Source organism: Beta vulgaris, chromosome 1 (assembly GCF_026745355.1).
Source record: "Beta vulgaris subsp. vulgaris cultivar EL10 chromosome 1, EL10.2, whole genome shotgun sequence".
NCBI lineage: Eukaryota > Viridiplantae > Streptophyta > Magnoliopsida > Caryophyllales > Amaranthaceae > Beta > Beta vulgaris.
In genome coordinates this window covers 30,177,565-30,192,695 of record NC_079202.1, presented here as the reverse complement: position 1 = coordinate 30,192,695, position 15,131 = coordinate 30,177,565, and the positions used below count along the sequence as shown (strand labels likewise).

General features: G+C 36.7%; 1 long non-coding RNA gene across 3 annotated transcripts; it reads right to left on the bottom strand.

The window, feature by feature from the left end:
• Positions 1–11,869: 11,869 nt before the first annotated feature.
• LOC104905699 (uncharacterized) lies at positions 11,870–15,131 on the bottom strand. Of its 3 annotated transcripts, XR_791783.4 has the most exons (5): positions 13,092–14,533; positions 12,713–13,011; positions 12,550–12,627; positions 12,325–12,423; positions 11,870–12,203 (listed from the first exon to the last, which is right to left on the bottom strand). It is a non-coding gene; the product is annotated as an uncharacterized LOC104905699 (long non-coding RNA). The 3 variants fall into 3 exon arrangements; XR_791784.4 differs by lacking the exon at positions 13,092–14,533 and adding an exon at positions 14,540–15,131 and having other exon boundaries at positions 12,325–12,627; XR_791782.4 differs by having other exon boundaries at positions 12,325–12,627.

Here is a 15,131-nt window from a genome sequence, read left to right as displayed (position 1 = left end):
TGTGTCATAACAAGTAAAAATTGGCAAATCATGTAAAGTGAAACTTGGATAGTGATAAACTTTAGACTGATGCACGTCTGAAGTTGGACAATCAGGAGTTGGGGTACATGGTGGTCGTGCCATGGTTTTTTCTGGGAATTGGATTGATCATCGTTCCTATTTCTTTAAAAGGTTCTTCGATATCATATGTCATTATGCAACGAAAAACATATAATTAACTTTAGAATTGAAATATAATAAAGGAAAAATTGATTCTAATAATCCAACCTTTAGGCCGTTCGCTCAAATTAATCGCAGTTTTTGATTATTTTTTAATAATCCAATCTATTATCATGATCTGCTCTTATTGAACCATAAAACCGATAACTTGTTGAAGTTGTAACATTAAATATTTTTCTTTTCTTTTTTCCTCATTTTCCTCTTTAAATCTCTCTCTTCCTCATCATTAAAGGCAATCACACCAAAATCAATCCACCATCACCACCTCACCCGTAATCTCCTCTTCACCTTCAACTTCATCTTCCTCTCCTTCACCTACCACTACCACCACTGCTCTCCTCTCTCCTTCAATCTCCACTACCTTAAACCCCATCCTTTCCACATCACCATCACTCCCCATCAACAACATTCTCTCTCCTCCTCCCCTCCCAACCACCCCTACCACCCTCTACGAACAATCCCCAAACTCATCGCCTACAAACACCCCCTACGCTCTCCACCGCACCCCCACCCGAACTGCCAGTTAGCTTGCGACAACCCCCTCTCCCCTGCGAGTTTCTGACAGCTCCCTCACCCAGTGTGACCCTAAATCCCCACCCTTTGGGAACATCCTCATCCTTGAAACCAATTTTGGTTGGTGGAAATGAAGCTAGGGTGGGGTCGAGTTTTGGTTCGTGGTGGGGAGGAGAGAGAAAGTGAGGCTGGAGAAGGTGGTTTTCTTGGTGGTGGAGTCGCAAAGGGGTGGTAGTGGTGTTGTTGGTTGTGGTGGTGTTATTGGTGTGGTTGTGGTGGTGTGTTAGTGGTTAGATTAGTTTTAGTTAGGTTAATTAAAATAATTATTGATTAATTAAATTAGAACAAATTATATTAAGACACGTGTTCAATTACACCTGTTCGATTGGTCACCAACATGTGTCAACAGGTCACGGTTCAATATGAGCGGATCATGCTAAAACGTTGGATTATTAAAAAACAATCAAAAGGTAGGATTAATTTGAGCAAATAGCTCTAAGGTTGGATTATTAGAATCAATTTTTCCTATAATTAATAACAAAGTAACTTTAAAATCAACAATATCGAAGAAGCTTTTAAATAAAAATAGGAAGAGTGATCAATCCAATTCCTAGAAAAAGCCATGGTACGACCATCATGTACCCCGACTCCTTATTGTCCAACTTCAGATGTGCACCAGTCTAAAGTTTATCACTATCCAAGTTTTCACTTTACATGATTTACCAATTTTTACTTGTTATGACACACAAGAAACACCGATGATATAAAATCAAACATTCAAAACTTTATTTCTTTTATCTTAGGATTAAATAAGTGATTATACAACTTACAACCCAAGATTAATTCCTTCTTTGTTCAAATCCTTCTTATTGTTGAACCTAGCCAACAACCAACTTAAATTTCAAATGTATGAATTATCAACTTACCAAAAAAGGCCCACGCACAATCCTCATATAGTAGTGAAAATAATAGTATAAGGGAACACATGATAATTCAATCATGATCCAACTAATAAATATATTAATTTCCCATGTGAATTAATAAATAAACTTCCCAACCAACATGTTTGCATCAATATTTCATACAAACATGATATAAATCTCATAATTAAATCTCATATTTAACATGTTCGCACACATACATAAAACATGTAAAATCCAATCATAATAGAAATCATATTTGAACTCATAAAGTTCCTATACATGATACTGCATAATTTTCCTTCCTAAAATCATGGTACTACATCAAACAATACATAGGTATGTACGTACCTTGTGTAGACAAATTGATAAGCCACTTTAACAATTTTAGAAGTCGCCTACAGAGAAATCGTCGCCTAAAACAACTAATAGAATTTATAATTAATACTCCACATAAATTCTAGCAACTTTAAAATACTTTAAATTCCCTTTGAAAATATTTAAAAGTTACTTTTATCATTAAATCATTAATTACTTATATTCCCTAGCATATATAATACTAATATACTAGTCATTAAAATCCATAAAATTCCATTAATAACAACCTTTCTAAAATTTCAGGAACTTATAATTCAATAAAACTTCCTTTAAACATACCTAAACATGCTTTAATTCATAAGATAAATCAATTTCATAGTTTATAACATGCTACTATGATTTTTCAATCTTTAACACCCTAAAAATCCATGCTTCGATAATTAAAAATCCAATTTAAACATAGTAATCAAATTTGAATTTTTATTCTTTCAATACATAATTTATATAATCATAGATTCATCATTAAAACAGTAAATCAAAACTTCTAATCATAATTAGTACTAAAACAAATCATAAAAACATAATCTTTAATCAAAACATGAGAAACTTAAGTAATCAAACCAACACAAGAAGGAGAACAAGGAGGAAGGACGCTGACATCCAATGGTTGTCGGTGGTGATGGTGGCGGTGGTGGAGTTGTGGGACTTCTTGTGGAGGAACTAAGTGTTTTTTAATTTGGAAGAGAATAGAAGAACAAGAAAGAAAGATAACGTGAACAGGGAGAAAGAAATAAGGTGGCCGATTTACCTTGTGCTGGAGGAGAGAGAAAAAGTTTTTGCGTGCGTAAGATATTTGGGTTCAAGGTATTTATAATTAAGTTTTTCTTTTGGGCTTAGGAAAAAGGCAGTTGGATTTCAAGTAGTATTGAATGATGAATAAGATTGATGATTTAAAACTCCTAACATCACTAGAAGTCATGTTCCTAGTCCAATTAGTATTTGGATTCCTCAAGTCCAATTAGTATTTGGATTCCTCAAGTCCATTTAAACTCCTTTTTTGAATTCAAATAGTATTTCAAATATTTTTCACAGCATCCCTTAACAAAATATTTTAACTTCCTTTAATCCTTAAAATAATTCCTTTGACTTTCAAAATAGTCAACCCTTTAAATAAATAAATTATTTTAAACTAAATAATATTTAAATATAAATATATATATATATATACTAAAATATATTAATAAAATCCATAAATTTATGGGGAATTACAGTTTATCCCTTTTACAAGAAGTTTCGTCTCGAAACTTTACACAAAATTTCTCATATTTCGAAAAATTTGATCTAAATTTTCATTTACAAAATACTTATGTTACTTCGTGAACACACTAATCTATGTGGAGAATCTATTTATTTTGCACCACTATGTGCAAATTGCCAAAATAAGCACAAAAATTCATAAAAATCTCATAGGTAAAAAGTTCGTAATTTTATCGCATTCTACCCCTTTAAAGAAAATGAGTTACGCCCTCGTAACTCACCTCAAGGAACAATTCTGGATATTTCTTCTTCATGTCATCTTCGGTTTCTTATGATGCCTCTTTAGACTAGTGGTTAGACCAAAGTATTTTCACGATATGGATATCCTTATTGCGTGTACTACGTACCTTTCTATCAAGAATCTTCACAGGCATTTCCTCATATGTGAGGCTTCTATCAATCTGGATTCACTCAGGCTCCAGAATATGACGCTCATTAGGGATATATCGCTTGACTTGGAAAATGTGAAAAGAAAAAATGGTTACACACAGTAAATTAGGCAGAAATTAAGGGAAAATGGAAAACCTTAATAACGGCAAGAATCAAGGACAATCAGTTAGGAAATCACGAAGATATGAATGATGATCTCCACAAAAAGATTAAGTAACTGAACTAAAATGTCCCACAACCACAAGCGTGAACGCGCCACGCCGCACCGCGCCACACCACGCCACAAGCCCGGCCTGGCGGGCGTGCGCACACATGTGTATTGACTAGTTTCTTTCCACTCAACCTTCAACAAATGTATAAAGAAAGAAACTCTATATAAGGAAGGAGTAAAGGCCTTAAACTATCAATGTGGGACAAAGCACTTTTTGTTCTTTTGAAGCAATGTTAGTAGGAAAAACTACCAAATATATACTAACTCCAACATTTTTTCCCTAGCTGTTACCACCTTGTCACAATACTGTTGTGCTCCTATATGTTTATGGTCTGCAACTGCCGTCGTTCCTACTGCTACTACCCTTGTGTGCTACTACTGCCTTGCTGATATCTCTCTCATATACATGCTGCAACCCAATATTGGTTTCTAGGGTGGGTAGGTTAGGGGTGGTTCTAGTGGGCAAGGTTGGAGGTTCAGTAATATGGAAGAGAAAGAGAAATTTATTTTTTCTTGTTTTTTTTAAAGAATTTTTTTTACAGTTTTATTTTTTTATTTTGATAAGGTAAGATGAAGTCACATACAAGTAGGGCTGTAAAAAGAGTAGGGTCGAACCGGAATCTGGATCGGACCGAACTGGACTAGGCCGAGGATTTTGGTCCGGTCTGTGGTCCACAAAAAATCCTGATTTCGGGTTTTCACTCTGGACCGGTTGGACCGAAATTTCTATAATTTTAGTTTTAAAAAGTTAGAAAGTTAAAACCCTACTATTTACTACTTTATGATTATTGTTGTTTCCTCCGTAACAAAATAGATGATACACTTTCTAAATATGGTTGTAACAGGATTGAGGTTACACTTCCTATTTCTCTCCTATCACATGAGTCCCCTTTTTCATTTCTATCTATCTATCTATCTCCTGTTAAAAAAAAATGCCTAGAAAAGTGTGTTTGTGACTGGTAACATCTATTTTATTACGGAGGAAGTATTAAAATTGTTAATTTTTAATGTAACAAAATACATGGTCCAGGTCTGATCTGGTCCGAGAACGGTGCACACCCCTACATACAAGTAGAGAGGAAGTTGGGGATCCCTCGCATGTGTTGAGACTCGATTCCAGGATATTATTTGGAATCGAAAGTGATGCCAACACCACTAGGCTATCACCTGCTGCTCTATTACAGGTTAATTTGATCTATAATAAGAGATAATATATAAGGTTTGATTTATAAAAAAGTAATCTAAAGGTTGTTCTTCCTCTGTTTCTTTTTAATCTATATACTTTCTTTTTTGGTTTGTTTCTTGATAGTATGTCCCATCTACTTTTTTTTATCTTTTTCCACAAATGTCACCCACTTTTAATTATATTAACCCACTTTTTAATTTCTCTGTCTGACTTTCCAATTTCTCTCTCCACCATTTCAGTTTCTCTCTCATAATTTGTAGTTCTTCTTTGTTTCTCCCTTAAAGTGAAATGAGTAAATTAAAAAGAAATGGAGAGAAAAATATTTTAGAAGAATCGGAAAATATTGGTATTTTTCTAGTTAAATTTTCCATTTAAATTAAGGTCATATTTTTAATTAGGTTGATTTTTAAGATGTCTACTACCTAATACTTATGACCAGACCGTGAAAACATCACCTTGAGAATCAAGGCAGAACAGTATCCAGTATCAACTAAATTATCTTTATATCCTTTCTACTATAAAATAAGAATGAAAGTTAAGGAAACGCAAACGAGAGGCTACCACGACTAATAATGATACAAATCCGAATAGATAAAGACATGCAGGCCACGAAAAAGAAAAGTAGAAAAATGCAATGATTCATTTGAAGCCATCTTCCATTATCCTATGTGTGAGCCACTACGCGAAGACTATCCAACCTAGAGTTTTGACCTACCCAATTTATCCTGCAATTACCCCTCCTTCATTCTTTTAGTTTGACACGACACTATTCATCAACTTTATTTTGACCATTATTTGTTATTCGTATATTATATAGGTTTCAGGGATATAACAGTATATAGTCTCATATTACTATTGTACTTTTCCGTCTTATAATATAATGTCTATTTCATTTTTGGTGAGTCAAATTTTAAATTTTTAACCAAATAATTTCATTAATATATATAAAAAATTAATTATGCGAGATCTTGTTATTTTTTTATATACATTCATGATATCAACTTTCTATATTTTTTTATTAATATGAATTGAAAATATTAAAGGTCAAAGTTACCTGTTGGAAACCGTGTAAAAAACAAACAAATACTATATTATGAGACGGAGTGAGTATAAGCTAACTCTTGAAATGTCCACCTCAAATATTTTAAATGTCCTTTTTTTATTATTTTGAAATTTAATATTAATATTATAACTATTACACGTTTTTATCACTTGAAATACATTTGACCATACGTGCCTAAATTTTTTTTTGCTCCTAACGTAATTAAGGAAGATATTATAAACTAATTTCCTAGATACCCAACGATTTGATGGAAGCGAAGCGGTTTCAATCCCTGTGATGTTCAACGATTAACTTAAATTGAGCCATTTTTCTTACCATGACTTTTCAGGAGAAAATGACAATGATTTGTTCCTAAAATATACTATTGAAGTATACAACTATTCAGGCTGCTGCGCCAGGGAAAAAAAGAACATCTTTAGAATAATGTAATACAACTATACGACTATTTGAGAAACACTGTATGGAGTCTAAACAAGTTAGGTTTAGGATTTCTTTTGTGTTTTATTTTTCTTAAAGAAAAATTCGATTGCAAAAAGAAAAATTTTGAAATCCTTCTTTGAAAAGGGTGAGAATCGAACATCTCTCACAGGAGTGTATGGAATGAAAGCCTCACAATCACAAGGATAACCTTGATTGCCCCGTGTTTTAGAATATATATCTATACAAATATATTAAAAGGCGTACGAAAACTGTGCCACGTGGCGCTCTCCTTAGGGAGTTTTAGTTCATGTAATCCATGTACAATAAAAAAATTAAGAACTTGCATAGTATCGGATTTGATCTCGAGACCTCAAGTACATATACTAAAGTTTTAACCACTAAGCTAAGTTGTATTTCATGTTATTATCATGAAGTATTATATTAATAAATGAATATTTTTCTTACCCGGGGCATAGCCCGGGCCTAATAACTAGTTATATTTGAAATCCTGCAAGTTAATGTAGTAGAGCTAGAGACACTAACAATAAGATGAGACTATGAAAGTATGAGATGATAAATAAATAAATAAAAATAAATAAATTGTGTGTGTGTGTGTGTGTGTGTGTGTGCAGACCAGGTTTGAGCCAGCTGCGCTTTAAAAAATTTACCCATTGGTCGGGTCGGTTCAAAATTTTGTGCCCAAAGCCATCTATTTCGGCCAAAATGAGCGGGTTTTTCTAGCAAAAATCGGACCGTGCCAAAAAAATAGACTAAAAATTTATGTGTATATACATATGTGTATGTGTATGTGTATGTGTATGTGTATGTGTATGTGTATGTGTATGTGTATGTGTATGTGTATGTGTATGTGTATGTGTATGTGTATGTGTATGTGTATATGTTTTTGGGTATATATAAATATATATGTTTGGGCCCATAACTTGGCCCAATAAATATCAGAAGACACTTCTTTCAAGGCCTAGGTCTTGTATGTCAAAGGAGATTCATCAGCTTTTAAGGAGTAAAGCAGCTTTATCTTAAAAAGGTGGTGGTTTCCCTAGGTATGGGGATGCTCCCCAAAAGGGTTTCCTGTCTGGGAGATTTCCAACACTATAAATACCATCAGTCTCATCAATGAACATGTATTCAATTCTCACCTAAAAAAACCAGAGCATCTCTTTCTAGACTTGCTTACTTTCTCTATCTACCTCAATCTCAATTAACTTGAGCGTCGGAGGGGCTTTCCTAGGAACACCCCTGGGCCAGTTTTTCCTTGTTTTGCAGGATTGGCAGTGACAAGACTCGAAATTATAATCTAACTCGAGATTTGACTCTCACCCTAAATACATTACTCTTTTGACTGGTTTCTTAGCTGAAACAGTTTGGCGCCGTCTGTGGGGATAATACATCTCAAAGTCACGTACCGAGAGTAACATAGCACCCCAAAGGAAAACAACCCGAGGTTCACTATCTCGCCAACCAACACCCCTCCAATCTCAGCCACCACATGTCTTTGTCGAATCCCTAGCACTAGATGATGAGGGACCGACCCCCCGAAATGACGAACACTCTGCTCCCCGGGATGAACCATCTCCAATTACAATGGCGGACATAGAGAGGATAGCTCGGCAGTTGAATGATAACATGCAAAGAAGCCTACAAGAGCTCATAGTCGGGATTCCCGAACTCAATTAAGGAGGACCCAGAGAGCTGGCACATGGTGAGCCTCGGGTTAGGGATGATCCCGACCCTCACATTACTAACCGGGACGGGCAACAAGTGGGGAGAGAGAGGTCCCGACAGCCTAACTCTTAAAGGAACCCGAACTCGGATGCCAAGCGCATTATAGAGGAAATTAGCAAACACAGACCGAAGCAGGACGCTCGGAACATACTCAACAAGAAGAGAGAGGAGCTGGAAAAGACACACCAGGAGGAACAAGCCCATTCTCGGACACCGAGGAGGAAGAGAGAGAGGTCTCCCTTCGGATCTAAGAGAATAAGGCATGAAGATGAAGGGGACTCGGGTCCTCCTCGAAATAAGACCCCCATCTTGGTTAATCAAGGGGTACTCAACTTCATGACCCCCTTCAGTCGGGAAATCATTAATGTCCCTAACCCGGAAAAGATTAAAGTGCCCTCTATCGAGCAGTACTCAGGTAGCAGCGATCCCAAGGACCATATGGCGGCCTACAAAGCCCAAATGAGTGTGCAGACTGGGAGTGAAGCCTCATTGTGTCGATACTTCCCAACGACCCTCAAAGGGCTGGCGCTCAGTTCGTTCTCGAGCTTGTCACCCGGCATTATCACCAACTTCTCAGTTTTGGAAGCGTTGTTTCACTAACATTTTATCGCTGGACGAAGACACAAGAAGACCAACATCCACCTAATGTCAATCAAACAACAAGAGCATGAGAGCCTTGCTGATTACATTAAGAGGTTCAATGAGGAGTCATTGAAGATATTGGACATTCAAGACGGGGTTGCATTTACCACCTTAATGTCGGAACTATGGCCGGGAAAGTTTAGATGGTCCCTTGCTGAAAAAGAAGTCACAACTTTCACCGAAGCCATGAGTTGGGCTCAAAAATTCATCCAAGACTTCGACATATGCATGCCCGTCGGAGAAAAACCCAAGAAGAATAAAGAAGAGGTCCCTTATCGGGCATCAAACGGAAGCGCGAGGAACAATCAACAAGTCCTCCCGAGAACAGCTGATAATGGGAACGACCCCCATTTCAACAGAAACAGGCGAGAGATTTACTTGGATCTTAAGCACAAGTTGATACTGCCCAATCCTCCCCCCATAAGAACCTCTAAAGACAGGAGGGATCAGAGGCTATGGTGCAAGTACCACCGAGAATGTGGTCACACTACGAAAGACTGTTGGGAATTGAAGAAGGCCTTGGATCATCTAGCCGTCAAGGTAAATTGAACCGGTACATTAAGCATTCTCGAGAAGAAAAAGGAAAAGAGAAGGAGTCTAAGAATGATAGTGACAACACCGACGGATACGTAGGGGTGATAGCTGAAGGACACACCTTGGGCGGCTCAACTGGTCGGGCCCGAAAGGCCCACTTCCATGACATGAAGAAGCACGTCCTAGAAATACCAGCAACGAAGGCGGGATGCCCCATCATGACGTTTGGGGAGCCTGACCGGCACATTCACAATGGTAATAGAAATGAAGATTGCTAATTCTCGGGTCAAGAGGATCCTGGTCGACCGCGGGTCCTCAGTGGATATCATTACCCTGGAATGCCTGCACAAACTCAAGTATACTGAGAAAGACGTCACCCCAACTAGTCAACCATTAATAGGTTTTGGGGGTGGATATGTTTACCCGCTGGGGTTTGTAAAGATGGTAGTGAGACTCGAGGAAAGGGGTAAGGGAAGAACCTTGCAAGTCGACTTCCTGGTGGTCGACACTCCACTTCCTTACAATGCCATCATGGGTAGACCCACCATGAACTATGATGTTTTTTCTTTATTATGAATACAAGTGATTCTCTATAGTTTCCTGAGTATGATGTTTTGATTTGTTTCCTGATTGCCTTCATTTTATTCTGTTAGATACAACTGATACAACTGCACATAATTGAAACCGTGCTTTGTGATAATGCTATTTCATTAATTTCTCGTGATAAGACCATCAACTCCCCGGGTTACAACTTACTGCCCCGAGTTGTGGCTAACAGGATAAAGATAAGGCTCAAGTGCGACCCAACTTATAAAATAACCGATAACTCTAATAAGGCATATAACATATGACCCCGAGTTGTGGTTAACAAAAAAGTGTAATAAGGCTCAAGTGCGGCATGTTTACATCGTAAAACGTAAAACTGAATTCGTGGTTACACATAGTATCTCTTCAAATTGTCTGCATTCCAGGGTCGGGCGAGTGGTATACCTTCAGGGGATTCAAGTCGGTATGACCCGGACTTGACTTCCGCTACGACTTTGTAAGGTCCGTCCCACTTCAGGCTGAGCTTGCCTTTCAAGTGAGTGAGGCTTGTGGCTTCAACTTTTCTCACCACCCAATCCCCAACATGAACGGGGTGAACTTTAACTCGCAGGTTGAACTGTCTGGCTACCCGCACAGTTTGTTTCAAATAGACTTGAGTAGTGAGTTACCCCGGGTCTCTGGAGGCAGATCGAGGTTGACTAACTTTTCTTTCTCATTTTGCTCGTAGTCATATAATGTCATCCTCGGGGAGGGTATCCTAACTTCGACCGGGAGGACAACTTCACTTCCATAGACCAAGCTGAAGGGGGACTGGCCTGTCGCCTCCTTTAGCGTTGTTCATGCTGACCACAACACTCCCGGGAGATCGTCAATCCAAGTCCCTTTAGCTTCCTCCAATGACTTCTTTATCCCATTGAACACTATTTTGTTTGAGGCCTCTGTCTGACCATTCGTTTGTGGCCGGGAGACTGCTGAGAATCTGGTTTGGATGCCAAACCTAGAGCAGTACTCCCGAGTTGGTCCACTGTTGAACTGTCTTCCATTATCAGAGATCAGAGTCTTAGGAATCCCGAAACAGGTGATGAGGTTTTTCCAAATGAAGTTCTGCACTTGTTTGTCTGTTATGGATGCTAACGGTTCCGGTTCGACCCACTTAGTAAAGTAGTCGATGGCTACCAACAAGAATCTTCTTTGCCCCGAGGCTGCCGGGAAGGGGCCTATCAGATTTATTCCCCACTTATCGAATGGCGTGACCGCCTGAATGGTGGTCAAAGAATTGGTCGGGGCCTGACGAATGTCCCCATGAAGTTCCTAGTTAGGGCACTTCTTTACCAGGACATCTGCGTGATGTCTTAGGGTGGGCTAGTATTATCCGGCTCTAAGAGTCTTCACCGCACTACTACAATAAAGCCTAAAGAGACCCCCTAAAATCTCATTTAGAGACCACATGAGAGGTGGTCTTCAGCTCACAGGTCTCTCAGGATAAATAACCACTTATTGTGGGTGGTTTCTTAATTTGATAAAAGAGACCACTTCCTTAAAATAAGTGGTTATTTAGGAATTTAAATAGGAAAAAGAAAAAAAGGATAAGACGCCACATTTTACAGATAGGTGGTCTTTTTTATCTTACAAAGAAATCATTTTTAATATGTAGGTGGTCTTTTTAGTCAATCCTTAAAATACCACCTGAAAGAAAAAGGTGGTCTCTTTAACCTGTTTTTTGTTTTAAAAAAAAACGACAATAAAAATATTTTAATATTATTATACGCGCGCGCTTCTCCAATCTGTTTCACTTGCTCCTTACATATATATAGAACATTTAGGCACATGTATTGAAATAATTCAAATGACTTTAAAATTGGAATACTTTTTCATTCATTTAATATCATTCACTACAATTAAAATCACATATAATGTTTAAAAGATTCCAAAAATTCAACTAAGTTATAAAAAAATAATAGAACACCTAGGCCTGTCGTTTCTTCCAATTCATGTGCACAAAAATAGAAGCACCTCCCTAATCCCGCTCAAAAAGAAAATACACACATCCTAATTAAAATGGTCATTATCTTCCAATTCTTCTTCATCCACTTGTTTATACTCATCCACATATTTGATCCACAAGTCTCTGAGCTCATCAATCTTATTTTGAGAAAATTCAGTTGTAACTCCACCAAAGTACTGCAAAATATAAAATACTAAAAAGATAAACATACAAGCTGAATATGCTATAACAAAACAATTTATCGACACATAACAAATACATTCATAAATATAATATTAGTGTTCTTAAGAATGATACCTTATCAGGAATTGCTTGTCGCCTTTTCTCTACAGTCTCGAGCATATAACGGCACACATAATATCCACAATCATGAGATTCTTGGTGTTGACTAGGACTCTAGTTCATAGATTTTTTAGTGAAGGAGAATACCAAAAGCAGTAAACAATTAGTACATTGATATTTTCCACTTGATTGACATAGTATAAACACAAGTTGCCATAAAAAAAGAATGACATAGTAGACCTCAGATTTTTTCCACTTGATTGTCGGATTCCATACATCTCAGATACACTATCTTCTTGACATTTTTCGCTCAAGTATCTTGCACATTAATTTGCAAATATATTTCAAATACTGTACTGTGATAAAATTTGGAAAGAAAAACTAAAAATACAATTTTACTTACTTCATGAAAATTGACAAGTGAGTCACTCCAATCGCTCTTTGGAAGCACCAATCAAGCATGTCTTCATAATCAATGATAGTTGTCTACTCATGACCGTACACAGTTGTTGGTATTGTAACAGATATGCTATCACCACTTGATTTCATTTTCATTGCTTGAGTCTTGAATTTTCGTAAATAACTAGTTGTCAACTTGGCAAGATCCTTATTAGTGATAATGTAGTTTCGAGTGTTTGATGCTTGTGATGATGGCGTTTGCGGGGATGGAGTGGTATATGATTTTGTCGCTTGTTTATCGGCCTTAAAGAAAATAAGAGAAGATATCGTCAAAGTTGATAATAAGTACGGGTGCATGAAATTTGAACTTATGTGGAGTGTACCTCCACTTATAATACAAGTAACAAACTGCCTCACTGCCATCTGTGTATTGAACTCAGAAATGGAGACAGCTCATGGAGAGTAAGAAAAAGTGCAGAAGAACACGGGCCACATGAAAACAAACAGATTGTTAACATATATACCCAGAAAATGTGAAGAGAGAGAAATTCAAAAACCAAAAACAGTTCTATTTTATTCTGTGATTCATATTACTACAATTAAGTTTTCACCTTAGTATTCTATCTCATATAAGAATTGTTCCTGTTTCGTTTTGTTGCTAGACATCATAAAGAGACACCATTACTATATTAAACCACATAAGTTGGATCCTGTTATGAAATAGCTGATCTTCCTTTATAAAGCGAAGTAGACTAGTAATTAGGGGTCATCAATTAGACACGACGACAAAGTGTAAAATTAGAAACACTATAAATCAAGTGGTAATAAGAGATTAAGGAAATTCCAGGTCTTCAAAATAATCTCATTTTTCTGGTGGATCAATTCCAAAAAGGAGAAAAGATTTCTAATAGTCTATTCAGTCAGGCAATCTCGAATACTTCTCGCTTGCTTATGAGTTTCAACTTTCAAGGACCAATATAAGTTATGCAACCCCAAAAGAGGCATACCAGAACTTATAAAATTTAACGGAACTGAATTCTGAGGGCTTCCACTTATAGAAGTTAATTCATTTCCAAATTAGCATGCTTCTAGTTTCAACTTTCATTTAAAATCCTCTAAGGAACTGTAAGTGCATATTTTACAGCAGAAAAATCATCAACTAGTTGGGCAACACCTGATAACAAAATAGAATTGTTCTTAGATGAGATGCAACCATATGTACCCTTATGCAGAAGCAGAACAAAATGACCAAGTACTGAAAACAATCAGGCGAAGGACGATGGTTTTATTGATCTTGGACTCAGCTTGAAAACACTTCACACACAGAATTGTTATCCAATTGATCAAAGTATGCTTTTTATCTCACTGTTTCTATCCATCATGTTTTCCAGGATATATTGTGAAGTTGACCCTTGGTAGGACAGTAAGTTTTCTCATGTTTGATGTGATATACATTCCAATTTCCATAGCGTGTTTAGTCTAGAACACCAGTATCATGGATGATAGAACATAACTTTAACTTCTATTTATCGATAGCAGATTAACCACAACTCAAATTTGATAGCAGACGTTATCATAGATTAGCTTGATAGCAGATTAATCGATTAACATGAAAAGATGTGTTAATCGATAGCAGATTAATTATCATCACAGCTCTTGGAATCTTTTCATGTTGTATATGTAAATAATTTGTAATTTAGGATACAATTTAATTTATAATGAAAATCTATAAACAAATCAAACAAGAATTTCGATCAAAAAATATATATTTCAATTACCCTAACAAAACAAATTGGAGGGCGAGATGAATTGGGTTCAACTAGTTTAATACCTGGATAATGGCGGACGAATTACGTCACTATGGTGTGGTGGCGTCGCTGGGGCGTGGTGGCGTCGCTGGGGCGTGGTGGTGGTAATCGAACAAGACTCCACTGGCAGATGAAATTAAGAGACCGGCGAAGACGTAATTGGACGACAAACCCGAGTCCACTGGCAGACGAATTGGCCGCAAGGTAAAGCGACGGTTTCCGGCGATTGAATTTTGGCGCAATTTCAGGCGGGTGGTGCAGTATTGTTCTATCGGTAGTGCGTGTTTGAGGAAGACGCTTTTGGCTTTTTTTTTTTGTTTTATTGGCTTTCAAATTACATTGGGCAATAATTTGTTAATGATCGATGGAGTAAGTAAATTTAAGGTAAATCAAGTAATTAAAGAATAGTATATTTAGGGTTTTACTTTTTTAAAATAGAGATATAAGAGATAACTAACTTTTAGTGGATATATATGTAGGTGTGTTGATTTTTTTTTAATTAGTAATATTAGTTATTATATACCTGAAAACACGTACATGAATATATATGAAAAAAAAATTTAAAATATAAAATCAAAATCACCACTTAATATGAATAAGTGGTTTCTTTAATAT